Source organism: Lycium barbarum, chromosome 3 (assembly GCF_019175385.1).
Source record: "Lycium barbarum isolate Lr01 chromosome 3, ASM1917538v2, whole genome shotgun sequence".
Taxonomy (NCBI): domain Eukaryota; kingdom Viridiplantae; phylum Streptophyta; class Magnoliopsida; order Solanales; family Solanaceae; genus Lycium; species Lycium barbarum.
In genome coordinates, this window is record NC_083339.1 from 108,485,356 (window position 1) to 108,510,851 (window position 25,496).

Here is a 25,496-nt window from a genome sequence, read left to right on the forward strand (position 1 = left end):
TTTCAGCTTATAAGCTGCTTTAGATAAACTAAGTCAAATGGGCTCAATTATTTTTTTGAGCTTATTTTAAGCACAAAATGACTTTAAGCTGGCCAGCCAAACACTCAAAAAAGCTGAAAACAGCTTATAAGCAACTTATAAGCAACTTATAAGTCAATCCAAACGGGCTCTTAGTTGATAGTTGTTTTTGTCCAAGTTATTGTTTTGTGAACTTATCTTTTGAACTTGTGCTTTTAAAATGAGTCATTTATGGTGGTGATAAATCAACACATTAAAGATAAAATAAAAAATGTTAAGTTATTTTAAAATATACCAAAGAAAAGTGTATCACATAAGGATAAATGGAGTAACTTTTTTTTGGTCGAAAATCTATTAAGTAGGCGTTTCAACACGAATTAGTGATATTTATAAAAGAATAATATTTGAAGTTTAGTTGAGAAAATATAGTTGGAAGTTTAAATTGTGTTGAGAAAAAGTTTACTTCAAAAGTTGGTTTGAAAGTTTATTTTTCAAGTTTAGAACGAAAAATTGACACCATGTATAACGAAACAGGATCTTGAAACAAAAACTTCAACACAAAAAAAGCAAAAAAGAATTGTCCAAACGGCTAAGTAAGCCTCACCATATCCTATTTCTCTTTATTTATCTTTTTGGTCCATTATTGAACTTTTAATTACATAATTATGTCGATAAAAAGGAAATAATGGAATAAATACTACATAAAGCAAAAGACACAGATGTTACAAATATTTTCATCCAAAGACTACCACCAAGCATCAATTGAGGTAATCAATTTAAACACAACATTAGAAATTGCATATTGTGGTCACATTGGGTGGATTACCAATCAGAAAAGAAGGAGCATGTCTTGGTATTGGGTTTATTTATCATATTGCCTCGCACGATGACAACCGCAACTTCAAAATCAAAGTAAAATAAGTTGGAAGCGTGCATGAGATCCAGTACTTCAGGTCTCATTCTTCTGCTATTGGATGATAAGTGGTAACCAGCTTCAAAATATCAGAATTTTCCATAAGGTGGGCCACCAACTTTGAATTTGTAAGATGAACTAATGTAGCTATGGCGTTATTTTACAGGAAAAAGGTGCAAATATACCTCTCAAGTTTGTGATTTAGAGCACATATATCTCAGAAGTGGTGTAAATATACCCCTGCCATTACAAAATGGTCCAAATACACCCTTTTTGTTGACTAATTTTAAAAAAAAAAATTATTTAGTTTATTTTTTTAGTAAAAAAAAATACCACGTGACTTTAAAAAAAAATCTACCCATTTTTTTTAGTAGACATATTTTTTTAAAGCCACATGATAACTTTTTTATTTTTTCTGGTAGGTCGGGTCTGGTTCGTTTAAAGATATGGGTAGACCTTTTTTTTTTTTTTTAAAGCAACAGAGATATTTTTTTTAAACGAACCAGACCCGATCACCATAAAAAATTACCATGTGGCTTTAGAAAAATATGACTACTCAAAAAAATGAGTAGACTTTTTTTTTAAAGCCACATGGCATTTTTTTAATTAAAAAAATAAGCTAAATGATTTAAAAAAAACAGTCCCGTTAGCGAAAAGGGAATATTTGCACTATTTGTGCAAGGGCAAGGGTATATGATGGATATAAATTATTCATGATATTTTGTATATAAAAATAAGTTTTTAAATAAAACATGAATAAATATATCATATTCTCGCATATTTTCTGACAAATTCTACAGGAAGAAAAGTACTGCAGAAGAATAGAGAAGAAACAAATTGCCAAAGAAGTAAGCAAAGAATTCAATAGGTGCAACCACGAATTCATAAGTCATAACCGTGGAGTTTTACATGTGGGAATTACAAAAGACAACATTGGGAGAAGTTGCATAATCTCACACCTATCAAGTGTTGAAATCCACAGGTGTCACCGCCACTTTCATACTCACACACGTCAACTATGGGCATAAAAAAAGAAGTTGCAAAATTCACGAGTGCGACTACCATTGTTATACTCTCACCCATCAAGTAAGGTCACATATGTGAGCACTACTTCAAGGAATGCATTAGTAGGGGAGAGACACTACATTTTCCTATAAATAAAAGCATCACTTTACTTACAAATCATCCAATAATTTAGAAGACAAAGTATTAATCTTGTTCTATTCTCTTTTCTTTCCTTTGTAGTAAAAATATTTCTCCAAGTCTTTCAATATTTCTAGCTTCTTAAATTCATATTTTCTCTTTTCTAACTCCATAATGGAGTAATCTCTTTTTGTTGGGATAGTTGAAGAAACTTGGTGTAATATTATATTATCTTATTTTAGTTATTACTCGTCTTGATATTATTTAAGTGTCATACTTTGTGTTGGAATAATATGTTCTACTAATCATTATAGTTACTTAGTATATTTTGTGTTATGATTATAGTTATATTAATTTATACTTCTAACAATGAGGGAAATTAATATACTGTAATAATCGCATAAAGTATATATGTAATAATAATTTTTAGTCATCTATTATTCCAAATCTTTGAACTTGCTTCTTTTAATCCTAATTCTCACGGAAGGGTTATTTCAAGTTAGTTCTTAGGTTTAAATCTTTATCTTATTTCTTTCTATCCTAATTCTCACGGAGGGACAATCTCAAATAAGTTTATTGATTTGAGAGATCTCTATCTTATTTCTTTCAATTCTAACTCTCGCGGAGGGATTGTTTCGAATAAGTTTATTGATTTAAGGACTAATCGCAAGAGGTCTTTATTCCTCATAACACAAATCCAGTCTAGGAACTATTTCTACTGTTTTGTGGAATTTACTAAAAAAAGGTTTTATTGTCATATATACACTAAGTGGATTCAACGCCTCCCAACTCTTTCTTTTAAGATAATCTTTTGAAAGTTGTTTCTTTTATTAAAGTAATTTACAAATATAAGTCACTACTCTCCTTTTATCAATCTGATTCTCTCAAATAGCAGCAAAAATACTACAAGTCTGTAGCATAGATTTTCCAATCTCTGTGGGACGATATCTTAAACTATATTAGAATTTGACAGAGTACGAGCGAAATTTCCTATGCACTTTGGACTCGTCAAATTTTTGGCGCCATTACCAGGGATTGGCATACATCTACTTCAGATTAAGAGTTTTGTTACTAATTTGAGAACTTACGTTTATGTTTATCATTATCTATATATTCATTAACATTATCATTACCAACCAAGTACTATTATAATTATTTTATTTATTAATACTAGTGTTTTTATGTGTAATCATATAAATTTTCTTTAAAAAAAAATTAGTCTTCCTACAGTTTCATCGTTACATCACCTCTATTCTTACCATCATTATAACTTTTTCTATTATCATTATATATACTTCCTTTATATAGAAGTGCTATAATATTTCATTATTAGTACTACCATCTGTTGTTCTCATGACTCTTGTCTATATAAAAGTGATTTTTTATTATTGGTGTTAAAAGATAGTAGTAGTAGTAGTAGTAGTAGTATTATATTCTTCTTCTTCTTCTTCCTGGAAGACTATTGTTTCTTCAGGTTTAAAATTATCAAAAAACCATTTTCTAAATGGTTCCCATTTTGAAGTATAAAACTCTTTGCTGATTTGTGATCTTGCGGGTGATCCCCGACTAAAATCAATCTTGTTTTCTTGATCCATTAAAAATAGGAAAATCCATTTCTGACTCAGTCAATTCTGGGTCTGTAGTACCAGTCACAATATTGTAGTGAAAATATTTGTTCACCCAAGATATTCATATAAATATTAGTATAATTTTGTTGCCTTATCATGTTATTAACATGATGAGTCATTACAGTCAAGGCACCATTTTCAATTAATTTTGAAAAGGCTGAAAAATGTAAATCTTTCATTTGGAAAGATGGTTGTGGAGGAAATACACTGCTAACTATTTCTCCATTAGAGAGTTTATAATCTCTTTCAAGAACAGAAATATAATTAGCAATATATTTTGCCATAAACCAAGGCACAAAAGATATAATTTTATTTGCTTTGGTAAGATCTTTATAAAATTCCCAAAAGAAGTTTTAATCTGATTTATCAAATCTTGTCCTGGGATAGTACCATCCTTTGATTTTTGGAGTAATTTTTTCCAGAATTTTGTATAAAAAATTCTGTTTAAACAAGGCATATTTTGCGGGGTATAACCCTCTTCAACTGACCATTTCATGATCCATGGAATGGAGAATTCAATGAAGAAATACATATTAGAAATTTCTTCAGAGAAAGTAATATTATTTTCCAAATCTATTATTTTTGGAGAGACATCAACCCATTCAGTATATAAACTCTTGAAGGGTTATGATACTACAAGGCACGCAGGACCGCGCCGCCACATGATGCCATCTAGGTAACGTTAGTTTTACAAGGTTACCGACCCTGGCGATGGGGTTGTTCCGAACAGAACAAGTCAAAAAAAAATGCCCTAAAACGCCATCCTCGGCTAAGCGGGCCAACAACAGGACCACCGCCTGGTCTGAACAGTCCGCCTGGGTCAGTCTCTACCTAACCTTGAACATCATGTTTGGCGTTGATCATGATGCATTAAAGCATTATTACCATGATCTTAGTAGTCTAGTGTGACGTAATTCAACGAAATATTTAGCCTATGAGGCTAAATATGATCTGAATTAAAATAAAATTAATAAAGAAAATAAAAATTATATCTGAAGGATGAAGGTTGTGCTCAGCAAAAAAGATTTATATCAACAAACTTTTATTTATATAAGAAAGTTTTTACAAGGGAGAGAGTGGGAGAGAGCTTGTGCTTGGGGGTTCCAAGGCTTGCCTCTCAACTAATAGGAGTGATCCTTATATTACGGATCAGAAGAACAAAACAACAAAACTAAATGGCCCACAACATGATGGCCTAAAAAAAACGAAAAGTAAAAAAGGAAAAGTGGCCGAAAGTGGCCAAATGGAAAACATAATTATTACAACTTTAATAATTAAAGCTGCTTTTATTAAAGCAGATTCCTTCTTTTTAAAAGAAGCCGCCTAGTGGCGGGTCTCACCAATCACTTCATTGGCGACTTGCCCTTGTCTTTTGTGGTGCTGGAAGATTCTTCCGGTTGGCTAAGAAATTGAGCCGCAAATTTTTCAAAGTCTTCTGTATTATCTGGATTTTGGGATTCCCCTGCTAAGACCTGTGTATTATAGTCTTCTTCCTCTTCATTTTCATTGTCAGTGGTATGACCAACGGACGCCATTGATATATCTGACATAGCTTACATATTAAGATGCTGCATCAAATTAGATTTAAATTCCTCCATGTAGGTGGCTATAAGCTGTTCTGGGGGAATTGCGCCTTTCTTCATATGGATTTTTCGAGCAATATGCTCAAAAGGACTGGGAATTTCCTTTTGTCTGGAGTTAATGGAGTCCTTATAATGTGCAATAGTAGTTTTAATCTGATTTATCAAATCTTGTCCTGGGATAGTACCATCCTTCGATTTTTGGAGTAATTTTTTCCAGAATTTTGTATAAAAATTCTGTTTAAACAAGGCATATTTTGCGGGGTATAACCCACTTCAACTGACCATTTCATGATCCATGGAATGGAGAAGTCAATGAAGAAATACATATTAGAAATTTCTTCAGAGAAAGTAATATTATTTTTCAAATCTATTATTTTTGGAGAGAAATCAACCCATTCAGTATATAAACTCTTGAAGGGTTCTGGTAAATTTTTTACGGTTGGACCATAATGGATCCACCATTGACAAAACCAATTTGGGATGCCCTGTTTATAAACATTGGCACAGATTTTTATAAACCAAGAATGTTTTTTATTATCATTCTCGTATAAAAAAGCTTTATTAAAGCTTTCAACATAATCCCAATAATTGAATTTAACCGGGACCTTTTGTTCTGGGTGGATATAATCCCTGTCCTTTAACGGACTTATTCCCCATTCATTTGCAGAAAAGATCTTTTTTATAACAATTTTTGAAAAGTTATAAACTTTTTTGGTATTAGCTGGATAAAAATGTTGGAATTCCGCTGATCCTGTATTTGAAAGGACCATTTCATAATGCATCCGATATTTATAAGTCGGAGTTGCGTATGACGCTTTATCAAAATACCTTTCCATTATTTTCCAAGGTTCATCTTTCCATTGGAGATCATCATTCTCAAGGAGAATTATTAACTCTCGTTGAGTATTTTCTTCATATGAATCAGTGTCCCCATTATCATCAATTATGAGAGCACTGGAATATGATGGAGGCATATTATCTCCTTTTTTCTGTGCTTCTATAAAAGCAAGATATTCAGCATATGTAATTTGTTTCTGGGTATTACCAGAAGTTTCTGCAATATTGTCGGCTATTAGCCTTCTGTTACCCATTTGGGCGAGAACAGTACCTCTGCTTGTTCCCTTTTGTCCTCTTCCCCTTCCTCTATTAGAGGGAGGTGTTAATGTAGGTCTCATCCTGCAAATGAGAAAATGACAGTTATGAACTTAAATATTCTCGAGTGAGAAAATCAGGGAGACTATTATCTGATCCCTTTTTATAATGAATTTCAAAATCAAATGGAGCTAATAAAGCTTGCCATCTGGCAAACATTTGTTTAGAAACATCATGTTTGCAGTCTTTATTAAACATAAATTTTGCTGCTTGGCAGTCAGTTTTTATTAAAAACTTTTGATTATATAAATCACCTTGAAATTTAAGAACACACTTTACTATAGCAAGAATCTCTTTTGCTATAGTAGCATAGTTCTTTTGACTATTATTCCATTTACCAGAATAGAACTGGACTAAATATTCCTGTTTATCATTTGGAGAAAGTTGTTTAAGTATTCCTCCATAGCCAATATCAGAAGCATCAGTTTCTATAATTTTTTTCCAGTTAGGATTGGCTAAAGTAAGGCAAGGAAGATTATTAACTTTCCTCTTAATTGTTTGAACTGCTTGCGTATGAGCATCAGTCCAAGGTTTTGGGATCTTTTTTAAACTATCATATAAAATAGATGTATCTTTTGCCAAACCTTCATAAGATGGTGAAATATAATTTAAACTTCCAAGAAATCTCTGAAGTTGGACTTTATCAGTGATAACATCAGGAAATTTAGAAGCAAATTCAATACTCCTATTAATAGGAATAATTTTTCCTTTTTCTATATTATGACCAAGAAATCTGGCTTTTGTTTGAAAAAGTGACATTTTTGGTTTAGATATAACCAAACCATTTTGAATAATAATTTTCTTGAATATATCAAGGTGTTTAAAATGCATTTGCACAGTGTTTGAATATACTAGAATATCGTCTATATAGACAATAATAAAATTGCTATAAGCCATGAAAATATCATTCATAATTTTTTGGAATTCTGAAGGGGCATTCTTCAGTCCAAAAGGCATAAAATTCCATTCAAATTGCCCAATCGGGACATTAAAAGCAGTTTTATATTTATCTGCTTCGGCTATTCGGATTTGCCAATAACCTGATTTTAAATCAAATTTAGAAAATATGATCGCATTATGAAGACGATCGAGTAAATCCTTTTTATTAGGAATAGGATATCTAATCCATTTTAAAACTTTATTAAGGGGTTTATAATTTATCACCAGTCTTAGAACTCCTCGTTCCTGTTCAGCATGTTTATTAACATAAAAAGCTGTGCATGACCATGGAGATTTCGAAGGTCTTATGAGACCTTTTTGTAAAAGAGTAGTAATCTCATTTTTACATAATTCCAAATATTCGGAATTCATCTGACATGGTCTCGCCTTAGTGGGAATATTATCTTCAGAAAAAGACTCTTCATATGGAAGAGTGACAATATGTCTTTTTCTATCCCAAAAAGCATTAGGATGGTCACTACATATTTGTAGAGAAAATTGATTTTTTATAAGCTCAATTTTTTCCTGTAATTTGGGATTTTGCAAAATATCATCAACTTGAAGAGTGTAAATTTCTTGTTTAAGAAAATTAATTTGTTGATGTTTATTTATCAACCTGTCTTTGATTTCATTTAAAATTCTTGAAAAAGGTTCAGTTATAAACTGAAATTTAATTGGTTTTTCTTCATAGGCTCCTATAAAACCTTTGTCATCCATCCACTGAATTGGAAATAGTTTATGAATAAATGGAGTGCCTAAAATTACTTGATTAGAAATATCTTTTACCAAAACAAAGTTTTCAGGGATACAAACCTTATCTTGGCAAATATAAGCTTTGGGTAATTTATAAGTAATACCCATTTTTTGGCCACTAGCAGACCGAAGACTATGAGTCGTTTTTTGAAAATACTCTGAAGGAATTAATCCTTCTTGAATACAACTTAAATCTGCTCCACTATCAACTATGGCAGTAAATTCTTTTTTGAAATTATAATCTATTAAAAGAGTAACTTTTATAAAAAATTTAAACGAGGTAATGATGTCTAGTTTAGTCAAAAAGTTGGTGCTAGGACCACTACTTTCTTCAGTCAAAAAGTTGGTGCTAGGACCACTACTTTCTCCTTTTTCTATGATAATCATTTCCCCTGAATTATTAATTGAAGAATCTCCTGGAGTACTATCCACCTGTCTATGTACTGGTGGTTCCATGATTATTCCTTTTCCTTTTCCTTCTAATTGTGGGACACGTTGATCTAATGTCAATTGTTGTCTCCTGAGGGTGGATATTTCCTGTTTAAGGTTATAAACCTCTCTTTCTAAATCTTGAGTGGTTGCCGGTGTACTGATGATATTCCGGCGTTCTTGGAGGAGTTTTTTGACTCCAGCCATAGTGTAAGGTCCTGTAGGTTTTCTGATTTCTACAGCAGTTGGTTCTTCTTGGGGCTGCTAGTTTGAACCTATTTGGTCTATAATTTGGGACCTAAGATTGGGATCCTTAATATATTTAAGGAGATCAAAGAGGTTATTACCATCTAAAACATGAATACTATTTTTAGTAAATTGGGAAACAAGTTTATAAAACTCATCATCTTCCTTGGTTTTGACACACGGTTGCCCTAATTGGCATGGTTGACACTCACCATCCGAACTGGTCGAGATATAACTCTCATCACCTAATACCCTAATATCTTCATCTGAAGGAGGGTTGGAAGAATTATCACTTTCTTTGCCAGAATCATCCTCTGGTTCTGGGTCTGAATTTAATAAAATCTTATATAAAGATTCTCTAAGGTCATCATCTATGTTAAGGGCTTTAATCTTTTCCTTAACCTTGCAGTTTTTATAAAAATGACCTACTCTGCCACACTTATAACAGGCTTTGGGATTTTTGGATTTAATAAAATCCTTCTTTTCTTTAAAAGACTTTTTGTGCCTAGCTCTTTTTTGTAACCGCTTTCCTTTCCATTGTTGGAAGTCTTTATATTTTTTCTTGTGCCTATGAGGCTTTTTCGAAGATTGTGGCATATCTAATCCAAACTGTCCACAAAATTCTCCTAGCTGTTGTCTTTCATTAAGACCATGACGCTTGATCTGCTGGTTGAGTTGTATTTCATTACATATAGCTAACCCTTCCTGCATACAATTACCAATCAAATTTCCATAAGTATACGAATCATAATTAATACTTCTATCCCCTTTCCTAAGGGCTTTTCTGACCCTTTCTGCAAAAAGAGAGGGAAGTCCATCTATAAACTTAGACTTCCAGTGAGAGTCATTACTCTCTGGCAATTCCATGACCCTGCAAAGAAAAACATCTTTATACCACCTAAATGAGGTTAGGGTCTTACACCTAAGGTTTTGAAGCATGGTACGGATAGATTCACTATTATCGGACCATCTTCCTGAAAAATGTTCAACAATATTAATAACCAGTGTATAAACTGCATTTGCTACTGGTGCGTCATGACCAGGCTCTTGCTTAACAGATCCTAAAATTGAATTATGCTGTGTAGCAGTTAGATAATTATCCCACCAACCTTTTAATTGGCCAGTGAAACCAGCTATAATCATATCTGCAATAACTCTTTCAGTGTTTTTATGAACTTTGCAGATAGTGCTGTACATTAACATTCTATGAATAGTACAATAAATTTGTCGTTCAGTATAACCATCAATATTCCATTCATATATTTCCTTCCCACTATAACTGTTGGAAATAACATGTTCATGTTCGTCTAATAAAACATCTTGAGGAGTTGGTCGAGGATAGTAATACATCCTCTGGGTAGGCTTAACAACATAATATTCATCGATTTTATTAATATCTGATGTTATGCGAGCCTTATAATCTACATCAGACAAATATTTATCTTCCTCTGCTATTAGAGGACTGAGTTTTAAATTCTTAAACTTTTCATCTAAAAGTTTTTCTAAATCTGATAAAAGTTTTAGTTTAAAATCATGAATTTCAGGAGGAGACTGTATACTTGGGGTAGCAATAACTTCCTTCTGTTTCTCCCTATCAGAAGTAGATGCCTTATTAAGACAATTTAAAAGTTTATCAATTTTTTCATGTAGTGAAAATATTTGTTCACCCAAGATATTCATATAAATATTAGTATAATTTTGTTGCCTTATCATGTTATTAACATGATGAGTCATTACAGTCAAGGCACCGTTTTCAATTAATTTTGAAAAGGCTGAAAAATGTAAATCTTTCATTTGGAAAGATGGTTGTGGAGGAAATACACTGCTAACTATTTCTCCATTAGAGAGTTTATAATCTCTTTCAAGAACAGAAATATAATTAGCAATATATTTTGCCATAAACCAAGGCACAAAAGATATAATTTTATTTGCTTTGGTAAGATCTTTATAAAATTCTTCCTGGAAGACTATTGTTTCTTCAGGTTTAAAATTATCAAAAAACCATTTTCAAAATGATTCCCATTTTGAAGTATAAAACTCTTTGCTGATTTGTGATCTTGCGGGTGATCCCCGACTAAAATCAATCTTGTTTTCTTGATCCATTAAAAATAGGAAAATTCATTTCTGACTCAGTCAATTCTGGGTCTGTAGTACCAGTCACAATATTCTCCTGGTTAATTTTTAAATTACTAATTCTATTAGAATCAGTATCTCTTATTTGAGAAGTAGATGCTCTTGATGTAGTCTGCACAATATAATCAATAGGAGATATATAAGATCTGTTAGAAGACAGAGATCTAGGTATACTAGATCGAACACTATTATGTTCATTATCTTTTAGAGCTGCTGGTTCATGGAACCTCAATCTAATTGTCCCATCTGGGGCTTGTTCAATTTATGATATTTCAGTAGAAATATTTTTTGGAGGTGCTGCTCCTTCAATGACCCACTCTTTTGGGAATTCTATTTCTTCCCACTTGATAGGTCTTCTAGTCATAATATTAGATTTACCAAAATTAGTTTCTATTAAAACAGTTTTATTTTTGAAATCCATGATTTTACACATAGGATTCATAGTATATAATGGTTTATAATATATTCTATAACAGATGCATATTACCTCTGTACCTGGCATATAATCATAGCCATGTAATTTGATACTTAATATTAAACAGCTTTATTATTATTATTATTATTATTATTATTATTATTATTATTATTATTATTATTATTATTATTATTATTATTATTATTATTATGACCCGCTCTTCTTCAAAAGAGTTGGCATATTACGATCCAGAAATTGAAAGATCTATTCGTTTGCGCAGGAAGAAACAAACATCCGCTTCTCAAAGCGTAACTCGTGAAGAAATGGAGCATCAACCAGGAGTTGAAAATCAACCATCTCCACCACCACTTGTTCCAGAAGATCAATTTGACGAAGTGGTTCCAAGACTAGCAAACAGAATTCTAAGGAATTATGCTAGACCAGATCACTTCAACTGTGAATCTAGTGTGAGGAACCCTCCAGTTGCAGCTAACAACTTTGAAATCAGGACTGGATTAATTCAAACAATTCAACAATCATGTACATTCACCGGTAATCTTAGGGAAGATCCACATAGTAATCTGATTGATTTCTTAGAATTAGTTGAAACTGCTAAATATAATGGAGTATCTCTTGAAGCAATCAAGCTAAGGCTATTTCCTTTTTTCTTTAAAAGGAGATGGCAAGACTTGGTTGCGAAGTTTGCCTCAAGGGTCTATCACAACATAGTGTTGATACCCAATTTTGTCCCGCCTCTCCTCCGTAATACCTATTTACGCTTCTAATATTTTTAGAAAAATTAAAAAATATACATTTATTTTTACTATAATTATTAGTCTCTTATCAATACCGGCGTTTCATTACTCTACTACATTTACTAGCCATTATTATTATTATTATTATTGTTATTATTATTATAATTCACAATTTTATCATTTCGGCATTTTACCAGCTTACGCACACACACTGCATTTATCTTCGTATAATTAAATAATAGTGTTCATTTACTGTGGGTTCTCGAAATATTATTGCACGGCTATTAGAACGCCATTTTTAAGCACTAATGATTGCATATCTTATATTAAGTAATATTTTAACACAAGTTATTTAAATAAGTCTTTTATTTAAACGCAGTAGCCCAAGCAATTCATACTATTTTCGGACCAATTCACGAAACCAGTCCACATTTTAATTTACCTGGCACCATTTTAATTTACCAGCCCAACTCAATTCACCCCAGCCCGAATAATTAACCAACATTTTGGACCAGCCCATTCTTTTAATTTGGCCCAGCCCATTACCCAAGTTACCCAACCCGGTCCATACCCATCCCCTTATATTTTTTCAACCCTAATCTCTTTCTCCTTCTCCTTCACCCGCCACGCACCCCTTTCTCCTTTCTCCCTTCTTCGATCCCTTCTCTCTTTCCCTCGTCTCTCTTCTCCAAGCCACTGCCACTCCATTCACCCTTGTCCCCCACGCTCTGCCGCCCCACTCCCCTTTGTTCCCCACGTTACCTCTGCCAACCCCACTCCGCTTTGTCCCCCCCACGCCTGTCCGTCGTCTCCCCCCAACGCTCCTCTCTATAGTTTTTTATATACAAACGAAAACCCTAATTCGGGATATAAATAATAGTTTTCTGTTAATTCATGGGACGGTTCGGGAATCGGAGGGATCCCCTTACAAAACGAGTTTCTGAACCCCAAAAATCGTGGAGAAGGACAGGTTTTATTTGAAAAAAAAAAGGGCCCGAAAATTAAAGCCCTGAAAATCACAAGAAATCCCATAGACGAGATTAATTCTTTAGCTGTATTGCTGGATATCAAGTCAAAATCCACACTATTTTGTTCTGTTTTGTCCTTAGCATCTGTCTAGATTCGAAGGGTATACAAATTCGGGGTTTTTTTTTTAGTGTTTTGAAGTAGATTTGAAGTGTTCGAGAGTATATCGAAGGCTTCGCACCCATTTCGCTACACCCGAAGAAGGTCAGCCATTTCCCCTCCTTCTTCTTTAATTTTACGATTCTGTTTTAATTTCATTGTGTTATTTGTTTTTAGTTTTGTGGTGTTCATGTTTTATTATCTTCTCTAATTATGTTGCCTGGATTTAGTTATTCTCTTACGTTCTGTCTTCTGCCTATTTAAATCTAATAATGAGCATAGGTTGTTTGATTTGACTATACAGTTATTTTGTGTGTTTAGGCTTTAAACTTCACTACCATGTTAATCCAAAATATGAAGCCACGTAAGTTTGGGGTCCTAAGTTTCGGAGTAAGTTTGTTTTGTTTAGAAGGGATAATGAGTAGAAACTGAATACGATTGTTCGTGCTAGCTTTAAGTCACATTGTTCTCCTAAGATGTATTTGTTTAAGCTGTGTGAGAAATAAAAATAGTGTCATGCTAGCTTTAAGTCACATTGTTCTCCTAAGATGTATTTGTTTAAGCTGTGTGAGAAATAAAAATAATGTCAAACTCTCGTTCATCTTTTTCATTATGTATTAGAAGTCAATCTCTTTGTGGCATAATCAAGAAATATAAATGGATACATTATTTTGTCTGCTAATGTATAAACTGTGTAAATTGCGAAAAAACGCATATGCCTTGGTAGAAAAAGAGATCTATTTGTTGTCGTATAGTGATCTCCAATGCCTCTTCTTTCAGTTTCAGCCTTTAGTTCTCATGTGTATCTATTGAATAATTAGTGCATGCTGGTAACTGGTTAGCATGTTTATAACTTATTCACTTAGTATGGAGGCAATTCAGTCATTAAGCATGCGATGTTGTTTCTGTTTAAGGTTGCATGTTGTTTGGTATAATCGATAGTCTAACTCAGCCTAGTCTTTTTCACCTAATATTCTTGAACTTTATGAGATGCCCATGAATTCCCCTGCCTTACTTTGGATTTTTATCAGTTTGAACACGACCATATTCTTAGTCCTGGGCATTTTTTGGTACAGATCTGTTTGAATTAAAAAAAAAGTCTGTTCATAACTGCTGTCTCCCCATTTATGACATAAAATGCTTTGTGTTCTGTTTGTTTACCCCTGTAAGTAATGAAACTGAAATGCGGATTTAAGTATTATCATAGGCTACGAAACTGCAGATATTTATATACGCTGAAACTGTTTTAATTAAGACGCGTGATACGTGGTTGTCCGAGGTTCTATTCCATGTCTGAGTATTATCTCGCTTAGATCGTAATTTTTCGTGCTTGAATCGTATATACGTGTGTATATTGCTGGTATACTTTCGCTGAAATACATTAGATATACACATAATATACGCTCATCTGTTTTGAATTTTTATTCTTTTCATGGCCGACCTGTTGAATTTATATTTTTTTACATCTTTGTCGATTAGATACTAATCCTTTTCTTTCGTTTATGCATGATCATCGAACACGAGTCCGCGGGACTTGTTTTCCCTCCGCATTCGGTGTTTGGCTAAAAGCCCAACACGACTCCTCTCTCTGTCCAGCCTTCTCCTGTCCGCAGCAAGCATAAACAAAACATTATGGGCTGAGGTCCATATAACAGCGACAGCCCACAGCAATGCACTGAAATTTCTGGGCTGAAGCCCAACAGCAGCTTGGTCCAGCATCCTAAATGGGCTGAGCCCATTTAACTTATTTGCCCCTTCTATTTTATTTTTGTGCATTTAATTTGTATTGCATGACTAATTCTTTATTTTGTTTTATTTTCTTAATTTAGATAAACCTTAGTGAAATTATTAGGTTTAGTTTTAATAGTGGGTAGTTAGGAAGACTAAAATTAACTCCATAAGTTTTATTCTCTTTTTTTTTTATGTTAAAATTATTTATAATGTCTAATATTTATTTTTATTGGGAATAATAGATTTGCAAAATGGCATGACTATATATTTCAAATAAAGGGAATCATATTTTACTATCATAGACATTTCAAAGCATTGTTAATACTCAAATATAAACTCTAGTATATTCATCAATAAATCTCCAAGTTTGAATCAATCATGCATTAAGCATAGTCAATAAAAGATAATTAAAAGAGAAAGAAAACTCACTTCCTTTTGCTTCCCATTTATAAAAAATAGTCTAGATTTTTCTACATAGTCATATTCATATCACACTATTTTATTCAAAGTTTAATTTGCTAAGTCTTCTATTAAAATTTATTACTCATATGCAAACTATCTTTTGCAAGTTTTATTTAAAAAATAGTATTAGTATATAAAATCATATCAACATATCTTTAAGTGTTATTTAGCATTTCAAATCTTCTTTTGCTAAACGGCCTTTGAAATCTCCTTTCTATGTAAATTATCATATTTTCTATCAGTCTTGTTCTAGCTAATATTTCTCATTTAAAGCCCCAAAAATATCTATAAGTATCATTTTAAATAGCATTATTACATCTTTTTTTTCTTCTTTTAAAACCTTAGCAATAATTTACAAATTATTTTCTTAATATTATATTTGCGTTTAGTCTATACTAATTAACCTAAGTTTGGTCGGATAACCATAAGTTAACGGATTCTAAAGGATGCCTAACCCCTTCCCTTTAGGATAATATAGAGCCCTTACCTAGAATCATACTGGTTAAGCAGACTATTAATTGAGGTTTAGTTTTAACTTTGCCTTAGTTAACCTCTAGGTGTCCTAATTCACCGTTAAATTAATTAGGTGGCGACTCCTTAAAACAAAAATAAATAGGAATCACCAATATGTTGTACTCCTAAATCAACCCGGTTAAAATGGGGTATAACAGCTTGGCGACTCCATTGGGGACTTTAGGCTCTAACCATATAAACTTAGGTTAATAAATAATTTGTGGGATGTTTTGTTTGTTTTGCTTTATTTTGCCTATATTGTTGCTTTATATGCTTTTAAGCATTTTTTATTGTTCCATTCCTTATGTGCACTTTCTATGTAATATGTCTATTATTGCTTTTCTTAAATTGGCATTCCGCTCATATTTCTTTCCACTCCTGGAAAACTCACACATATTCACACACTTAAAACGGCTTCGCAGTTTGCGCCCGTGCACTACTAAATTACCCCTTTAGTTGGATTGGCCTTGTGGATTTAGTTGATCGGCGGTGCAGTCGACGGCCACGGACTTTCCACTCCCAAGTTGTCCGCTTGGGGGAGCCTTGTGTCATAAGAAAACCACTCTTAGTCTACCTAGGTAGAGCGAAAACCAAAACCTTGTAAGGACATGCATCATTTTAAACCTAGGAGGCTTAATACCCTTGGTGTATTAAGTTCATTAGTCAACCTTACCAAACGTCCAAATGAGTCTATGACTCTAAGTGACACTTCTCACTATTTATGTGCATTATTTGGAGGACAAATATGTGGAATATGTGGACCTAGTACTCTATAGATAAATATTTCAAGGAAACTGACCTTTTGTTCCAGGTTGCGTGGAGCATTCAATTTATGCCGGAGGTTGAAGACAACCAAAGGAAATTAGTGAAGATTGAAGTATTAGATATCTTAGATTAATGTTGAGATGTATTATTAATTAGCATGTAATAATTTTTATTATTCTCGTTAATCAGGAAGAGTTGTGGAATGATACATAAAAGACATGTTTGTCCTTCAAATATTCGTTAGGCCTACCTCTGTCATAAAGAGGTCCCTTGCATTATAAAACGCGACTTATGTGTGCAATAATGTGTTTATATGCAATAATATGTCCTTACCGTATACTGACTCGTTTTATTTTTCTTTTTCTTGTTTTATCTTTTTTCTTTTTAAACTCATTTTTCAAAACCAAAAGGTTGACTTGTGCTAAAGGGGAACTGGCGGAACATTCATATTTCACACAGTCTAAAGCCAATAAATTAGACTCTGGCTCATCACTAATCACCTGGTTAACCAAAAAGTCTCGTTCTAAAATGGAGCAATTTTGATCAATGCAACCACTTCATCTGATCCATCTCTTAGTTTACCGATCACAAGTAATCCCACATCCTCTAATGAACCAGAAACACATTTGGAGATCATTCCTCGTCTTGAGCAACAGTTGCTGAATTAAGCCATATGGTACTTCAAAATCGGTCATTTTCTCAAACTCCACCACATATGACTCCATTTCGGGGGGTTCGTTAGACTTTGCCTATGCCAGATTTTCAAAACAAGCAAGCTATTTTACCTCTTCTCGACCAGCTCATTCCAATTCAGGCACCCACCTCAGAATGCGGGTATTTTTAAATTTTAATTTAGGCAACCCACATAGGGTTCGGCCCTCCCTTTTATTAAAAACAAAAAAAATTCAAAAGGTCTTATTTTGCTCACGAACTACGTCTGACCTGATTCCTTTGGGATACGTAGGCAACCCGAGGCGGGTTCGGCCCTTCCATTTTAATTTTTCAATATCGTCGGTTTGTCCAAACCGTTTTAGTTTCTATAAGATACATAAGGATTTTTATTTTGGTCTTCCCACTGTTTAAATTCATATGTCTTAGTATCTTGAAACTGGGACAAATTTTTGAAATCGGTCAAATCGCTTCCAAAACTTCCATTATAAATTCTCACTTTTCAATTATTTAGAACCAAGCACCTCCAGGACTGGAAACTGGGACAAATTTTTTGAAGTAGCACAAAAGTGGTCTTAAACGTTTAACGATTTTTAATAAAAGTCCACCCATATATTTCTAAAACGTGAATAAATTCAAAATCGAGTCTTCACAATCATTTTATCTGTTAGAGTCACTAAGTATTTCCCTTCGAAGTCATCCAAATCTCGTTACTCTTATTTTGCAAAATACACTTTTATGACCGAAACTCCCCGACAAGGCAAAATATGGGATGAGGCATCGAAAATGTGGACGCGGCCGAAACAAGAATCAATTCAAGGGCCAAGTTCCCCGACATGCACAAGTCAATCAATTTTCTTTTTAAACTCATAATTTTCCTTTGATGAGACAGGTTCAATTAACATGAATATGGTGCATATTTGACTCATCTTAAAATTTAAATTATGGACATGATCAAAGAGTTAGCTTTCTTCAAAATGCAAATATTCCTCAACGTGGATGCAAAGGTAGCTTGTGCTGAACGGTGGACGTCGTTCCACTCGTCATGAAATTTCGATCGCAGCAGTGGACACGAATTCATCTTCTCAACCAAGGGCTGTGAGCATAACTCTTTCAAACCCAGCTATTTACATATTCTTATCACTAACAGTTGTTTTAGCTCGTGGCATTTCTCGATGGATCAAGCACACATAATCGTGGATTTAACCTTCTCCGAAGCGGATACTGACCTTGGTCACCTGTTATTGGTTAGAATTCCTCAATTTTGTCATCACTTTATACATATTTATTTCAAGTCGCTAACAAATTATTTTAGAATGTGGTATTTTAATATAACAAGATCGAAATCTTGCGTCGTATATTAAATCGTGGGGATAATTATGGATTTGACTTCCGTCACAAACGGGACATGGATTAAGATGTGGATATAAACAACACTATTTTAAAGTAGACGTGGATTTACATTTACATTGTGGATGTGGACGTGGAAGTGGAAGTAGATTTATTATAAAAAAAAATATATATATATATAATTGTCGGAGGGGATATGGATTCATATGAACATTGTGGACGTGGAAGTAGATTTATTTTTAAAGTTTGTGAAAGTGGAGGTGGATTCATTTCTTGCACCGTGGAAAGTGGATGTGAATTTATCTTTGTACCGTATAATACGGACGTGGAAGTGGATGTGGAATTTATTTTGCACCGTATAATACAGACGTGGAAGTGGATTTATTTTTGTGCCGTATAATACGGCGTGGAAGTGGATGTGGATTTACATTCTTTTGTACCGTGAAATGCAGACGTGGATTTATATCTTTAACTGTGGAAGTGGACGCGGATTTATTTTCTGCATTGTGAAAGTGGACGTGGATTTATATTTCAGTTCAGGCACCCACCTTATAATGCGGGTATTTCAAATTTCTATTCAGGCACCCACCTTATAATGCGGGTATTTTAAATTTCAGTCCAGGCACCCACCTTATAATGCGGGTATTTCAAATTTCAATCCAGGCACCCACCTTATAATGCGGGTATTTCAAATTTCAATCTAGGCACCCACCTTATAATGCGGGTATTTTAAATTTCAGTCCAGGCACCCACCTTATAATGCGGGTATTTCAAATTTCGATTCAGGCACCCACCTTATAATGCGGGTATTTCAAATTTCAATTCAGGCACCCACCTTATAATGCGGGTATTTCAAATTTCAGTCCAGGCACCCACATTATAATGCGGGTATTTCAAATTCCAATTCGGAAGTGGATGTGGATTTATATTATGTATAGTGAAAGTGGATGTAGATTTATATTTCCTTAAAGTAAAGTGGATGTGGATTTAGCTCTCGTCAAGGTGGATATCAATGTCGACTTAATTCCTCTTCAAGTGGAAGCCATAAATTTAATTCATCTCCAAAGTATATTGTGGATTCAACTTTCGAAACAGGGGTTACAAGTGTAAACTTCTCCAACCCTGTCTTATTTACACATATATTTCTTTATTGCTAACAATTGTTTTAGCTGGTGGCTTTGGACAATATCGAAGTTGGCATCACACATCAACTCGTGGAACTATTTCTTCGGCAGCGAACTTGGGCAATTTGTCGAGAAGGATAATCAGACTTCCCGACACGGGTCAAAGATCTACCTCGAACACTCGTCTCTAATCACAAGTATTCTTTTGCATTCCAGCAATTCAATTTTCAGAATTCTCAAATTCTATCATAATACCCAGTGTCATCATAATTCAACACTAGGACAATATTTTGCAAGATTCGCGCCAATCGGGGTTCATTAGTCATAAGGTGTCGTAGTTGTCCCAGAACTACACTCGACCTGATTCTCGTGCAGCCCGAGATATGTAGGACACTCAGAAACCGGAGTTCGTTCATAATCTTCTCAAGTTTCCTTTAGCCGGGACAAAATAGGCTATTGAGTCAACGTCTTTGCCCGACAACTCTTTTCATCATTACCGGGCAAAGAGGGACAAGTTGTTGACACCCAATTTTGTCCCGCCTCTCCTCCGTAATACCTATTTACGCTTCTAATATTTTTAGAAAAATTAAAAAATATACATTTATTTTTACTATAATTATTAGCCTCTTATCAATACCGGCGTTTCATTACTCTACCACATTTACTAGCCATTATTATTATTATTATTGTTATTATTATTATAATTCACAATTTTATCATTTCGGCATTTTACCAGCTTACGCACACACACTGCATTTATCTTCGTATGATTAAATAATAGTGTTCATTTACTGTGGGTTCTCGAAATATTATTGCACGGCTATTAGAACGCCATTTTTAAGCACTAATGATTGCATATCTTATATTAAGTAATATTTTAACACAAGTTATTTAAATAAGTCTTTTATTTAAACGCAGTAGCCCAAGCAATTCATACTATTTTCGGACCAATTCACGAAACCAGTCCACATTTTAATTTACCTGGCACCATTTTAATTTACCAGCCCAACTCAATTCACCCCAGCCCGAATAATTAACCAACATTTTGGACCAGCCCATTCTTTTAATTTGGCCCAGCCCATTACCCAAGTTACCCGACCCGGTCCATACCCATCCCCTTATATTTTTTCAACCCTAATCTCTTTCTCCTTCTCCTTCACCCGCCGCGCACCCCTTTCTCCTTTCTCCCTTCTTCGATCCCTTTTCTATTTCCCTCGTCTCTCCTCTCCAAGCCACTGCCACTCCACTCACCCTTGTCCCCCACGCTCTGCCGCCCCACTCCCCTTTGTTCCCCACGTTACCTCTGCCAACCCCACTCCGCTTTGTCCCCCCCACGCCTGTCCGTCGTCTCCCCCCAACGCTCCTCTCTATAGTTTTTTATATACAAACGAAAACCCTAATTCGGGATATAAATAATAGTTTTCTGTTAATTCATGGGACGGTTCGGGAATCGGAGGGATCCCCTTACAAGACGAGTTTCTGAACCCCAAAAATCGTGGAGAAGGACAGGTTTTATTTGAAAAAAAAAAAGGGCCCGAAAATTAAAGCCCCGAAAATCACAAGAAATCCCATAGACGAGATTAATTCTTTAGCTGTATTGCTGGATATCAAGTCAAAATCCACACCATTTTGTTCTGTTTTGTCCTTAGCATCTGTCTAGATTCGAAGGGTATACAAATTCGGGGTTTTTTTTTAGTGTTTTGAAGTAGATTTGAAGTGTTCGAGAGTATATCGAAGGCTTCGCACCCATTTCGCTGCACCCGAAGAAGGTCAGCCATTTCCCCTCCTTCTTCTTTAATTTTACGATTCTGTTTTAATTTCATTGTGTTATTTGTTTTTAGTTTTGTGGTGTTCATGTTTTATTATCTTCTCTAATTATGTTGCCTGGATTTAGTTATTCTCTTACGTTCTGTCTTCTGCCTATTTAAATCTAATAATGAGCATAGGTTGTTTGATTTGACTATACAGTTATTTTGTGTGTTTAGGCTTTAAACTTCACTACCATGTTAATCCAAAATATGAAGCCACGTAAGTTTGGGGTCCTAAGTTTCGGAGTAAGTTTGTTTTGTTTAGAAGGGATAATGAGTAGAAACTGAATACGATTGTTCGTGCTAGCTTTAAGTCACATTGTTCTCCTAAGATGTATTTGTTTAAGCTGTGTGAGAAATAAAAATAGTGTCATGCTAGCTTTAAGTCACATTGTTCTCCTAAGATGTATTTGTTTAAGCTGTGTGAGAAATAAAAATAGTGTCAAACTCTCGTTCATCTTTTTCATTATGTATTAGAAGTCAATCTCTTTGTGGCATAATCAAGAAATATAAATGGATACATTATTTTGCCTGCTAATGTATAAACTGTGTAAATTGCGAAAAAACGCATATGCCTTGGTAGAAAAAGAGATCTATTTGTTGTCGTATAGTGATCTCCAATGCCTCTTCTTTCAGTTTCAACCTTTAGTTCTCATGTGTATCTATTGAATAATTAGTGCATGCTGGTAACTGGTTAGCATGTTTATAACTTATTCACTTAGTATGGAGGCAGTTCAGTCATTAAGCATGCGATGTTGTTTCTGTTTAAGGTTGCATGTTGTTTGGTATAATCGATAGTCTAACTCAGCCTAGTCTTTTTCACCTAATATTCTTGAACTTTATGAGATGCCCATGAATTCCCCTGCCTTACTTTGGATTTTTATCAGTTTGAACACGACCATATTCTCAGTCCTGGGCATTTTTTGGTACAGATCTGTTTGAATTAAAAAAAAAGTCTGTTCATAACTGCTGTCTCCCCATTTATGACATAAAATGCTTTGTGTTCTGTTTGTTTACCCCTGTAAGTAATGAAACTGAAATGCGGATTTAAGTATTATCATAGGCTACGAAACTGCAGATATTTATATACGCTGAAACTGTTTTAATTAAGACGCGTGATACGTGGTTGTCCGAGGTTCTATTCCATGTCTGAGTATTATCTCGCTTAGATCGTAATTTTTCGTGCTTGAATCGTATATACGTGTGTATATTGCTGGTATACTTTCGCTGAAATACATTAGATATACACAGAATATACGCTCATCTGTTTTGAATTTTTATTCTTTTCATGGCCGACCTGTTGAATTTATATTTTTTTACATCTTTGTCGATTAGATACTAATCCTTTTCTTTCGTTTATGCATGATCATCGAACACGAGTCCGCGGGACTTGTTTTCCCTCCGCATTCGGTGTTTGGCTAAAAGCCCAACACGACTCCTCTCTCTGTCCAGCCTTCTCCTGTCCGCAGCAAGCATATACAAAACATTATGGGCTGAGGTCCATATAACAGCGACAACCCACAGCAATGCACTGAAATTTCTAGGCTGAAGCCCAACAGCAGCTTGGTCCAGCAGTCCTAAATGGGCTGAGCCCATTTAACTTATTTGCCCCTTCTATTTTATTTTTGTGCATTTAATTTGTATTGCATGACTAATTCTTTATTTTGTTTTATTTTCTTAATTTAGATAAACCTTAGTGAAATTATTAGGTTTAGTTTTAATAGTGGGTAGTTAGGAAGACTAAAATTAACTCCATAAGTTTTATTCTCTTTTTTTTTTTATGTTAAAATTATTTATAATGTCTAATATTTATTTTTATTGGGAATAATAGATTTGCAAAATGGCATGACTATATATTTCAAATAAAGGGAATCATATTTTACTATCATAGACATTTCAAAGCATTGTTAATACTCAAATATAAACTCTAGTATATTCATCAATAAATCTCCAAGTTTGAATCAATCATGCATTAAGCATAGTCAATAAAAGATAATTAAAAGAGAAAGAAAACTCACTTCCTTTTGCTTCCCATTTATAAAAAATAGTCTAGATTTTTCTACATAGTCATATTCATATCACACTATTTTATTCAAAGTTTAATTTGCTAAGTCTTCTATTAAAAATTATTACTCATATGCAAACTATCTTTTGCAAGTTTTATTTAAAAAATAGTATTAGTATATAAAATCATATCAACATATCTTTAAGTGTTATTTAGCATTTCAAATCTTCTTTTGCTAAACGGCCTTTGAAATCTCCTTTCTATGTAAATTATCATATTTTCTATCAGTCTTGTTCTAGCTAATATTTCTCATTTAAAGCCCCAGCAATATCTATAAGTATCATTTTAAATAGCATTATTACTTCTTTTTTTCTTCTTTTAAAACCTTAGCAATAATTTACAAATTATTTTCTTAATATTATATTTGCGTTTAGTCTATACTAATTAACCTTAGTTTGGTCGGATAACCGTAAGTTAACGGATTCTAAAGGATGCCTAACCCCTTCCCTTTAGGATAATATAGAGCCCTTACCTAGAATCATACTGGTTAAGCAGACTATTAATTGAGGTTTAGTTTTAACTTTGCCTTAGTTAACCTCTAGGTGTCCTAATTCACCGTTAAATTAATTAGGTGGCGACTCCTTAAAACAAAAATAAATAGGAATCACCAATATGTTGTACTCCTAAATCAACCCGGTTAAAATACGGTATAACACATAGGATCAGATGACTCAAATTTTTTTAAATAAATATTTTTCCCCTATTAAAACCACAAAGTTAAGACAAGGTATTACTAATTTCTTGCAGACTGACACGGAGTCAGTTTATCAGGCTTGGGAGAGATTAAAAGTAATGCTAAGAAAATGTCCACATCATGACATTGCTGAACATATGCAATTGTATATTTTTTATCATGGGATAAAACCTTCTTCTCGAAATGTGATAGATGCAGCTGCATGAGGTTCCATTATGGGGAAAACCACAGAAGAAGCTTTGCAAATGATGAATGAAATATCTGAAAATGCCATTCAATGGCCATCTGATCGTGTAATCAATAAGAAAGCCGCTACTGTAATTCAAGTAGATGCTTTAAATACACTAACTCAATAAATTGCTTCTTTGGCACAAAAGTTTGAATCTTTTTAGGAGAATAAACAACAGTCAAGCCAAGCTGAGCCCTGTGACATATGTGGAGGAAACTATCTAAACCATGAATGTCAAGCAAGCAACCAAAATGATGAGCAGGTTAATACCGTCGGATACAAGCCATACTCTTTTGGTAGTCCATTGGCACAAAAACATCCAGGCTTTCAATGGAGCAATCCAAATGGTGCTGAAAACTCCTAAAGCTTTTAAAAGCAACAGGTATAGGGTCCACCTGGATATCAGAATCAAAATCGCGGGCCATCAAATTTCAGACCATATAAAAAAATAACTCCATATCAGCAGAGGCCGCAACAAGCACATACAAATTTTGATGACCTATTATATAAGTACATCAAATCCACTGATGAAAAAATGGAGAGTCAAAATTCAGCTCTAAAAAATCTGAAAATTCAGTTAAGCGAGTTGGCAACTCTTGTGTCCGAAAAGATTCAAGGTCCCTTACCAAGCAATACACAGAAAAATCCAAAGGAGCACCTTAAAGCCATAGCTTTACGGTCAGGTAAGAACCTTGATGAACCTTACAAGGACACCCAAGAAAAGAATCAATCATCACGAATACACCAGTAAACATTTGAAACCCACCAGAATTAATCTTTCTATAAAAGAAAGGGGAACCGTGGGCTTAGTAAAATAACTTTCACTACTATTAGACCTGGATATTCCATAAATT

General features: G+C 33.9%; 1 non-coding gene across 1 annotated transcript; it reads right to left on the minus strand.

Moving 5' to 3' along the window:
* Window positions 1-24,433: 24,433 nt before the first annotated feature.
* Window positions 24,434-24,540, minus strand: LOC132634427 (small nucleolar RNA R71). The gene has a single exon (XR_009580153.1). It is a non-coding gene; the product is annotated as a small nucleolar RNA R71 (small nucleolar RNA).
* Between the last annotated feature and the right edge of the window lie 956 nt (window positions 24,541-25,496).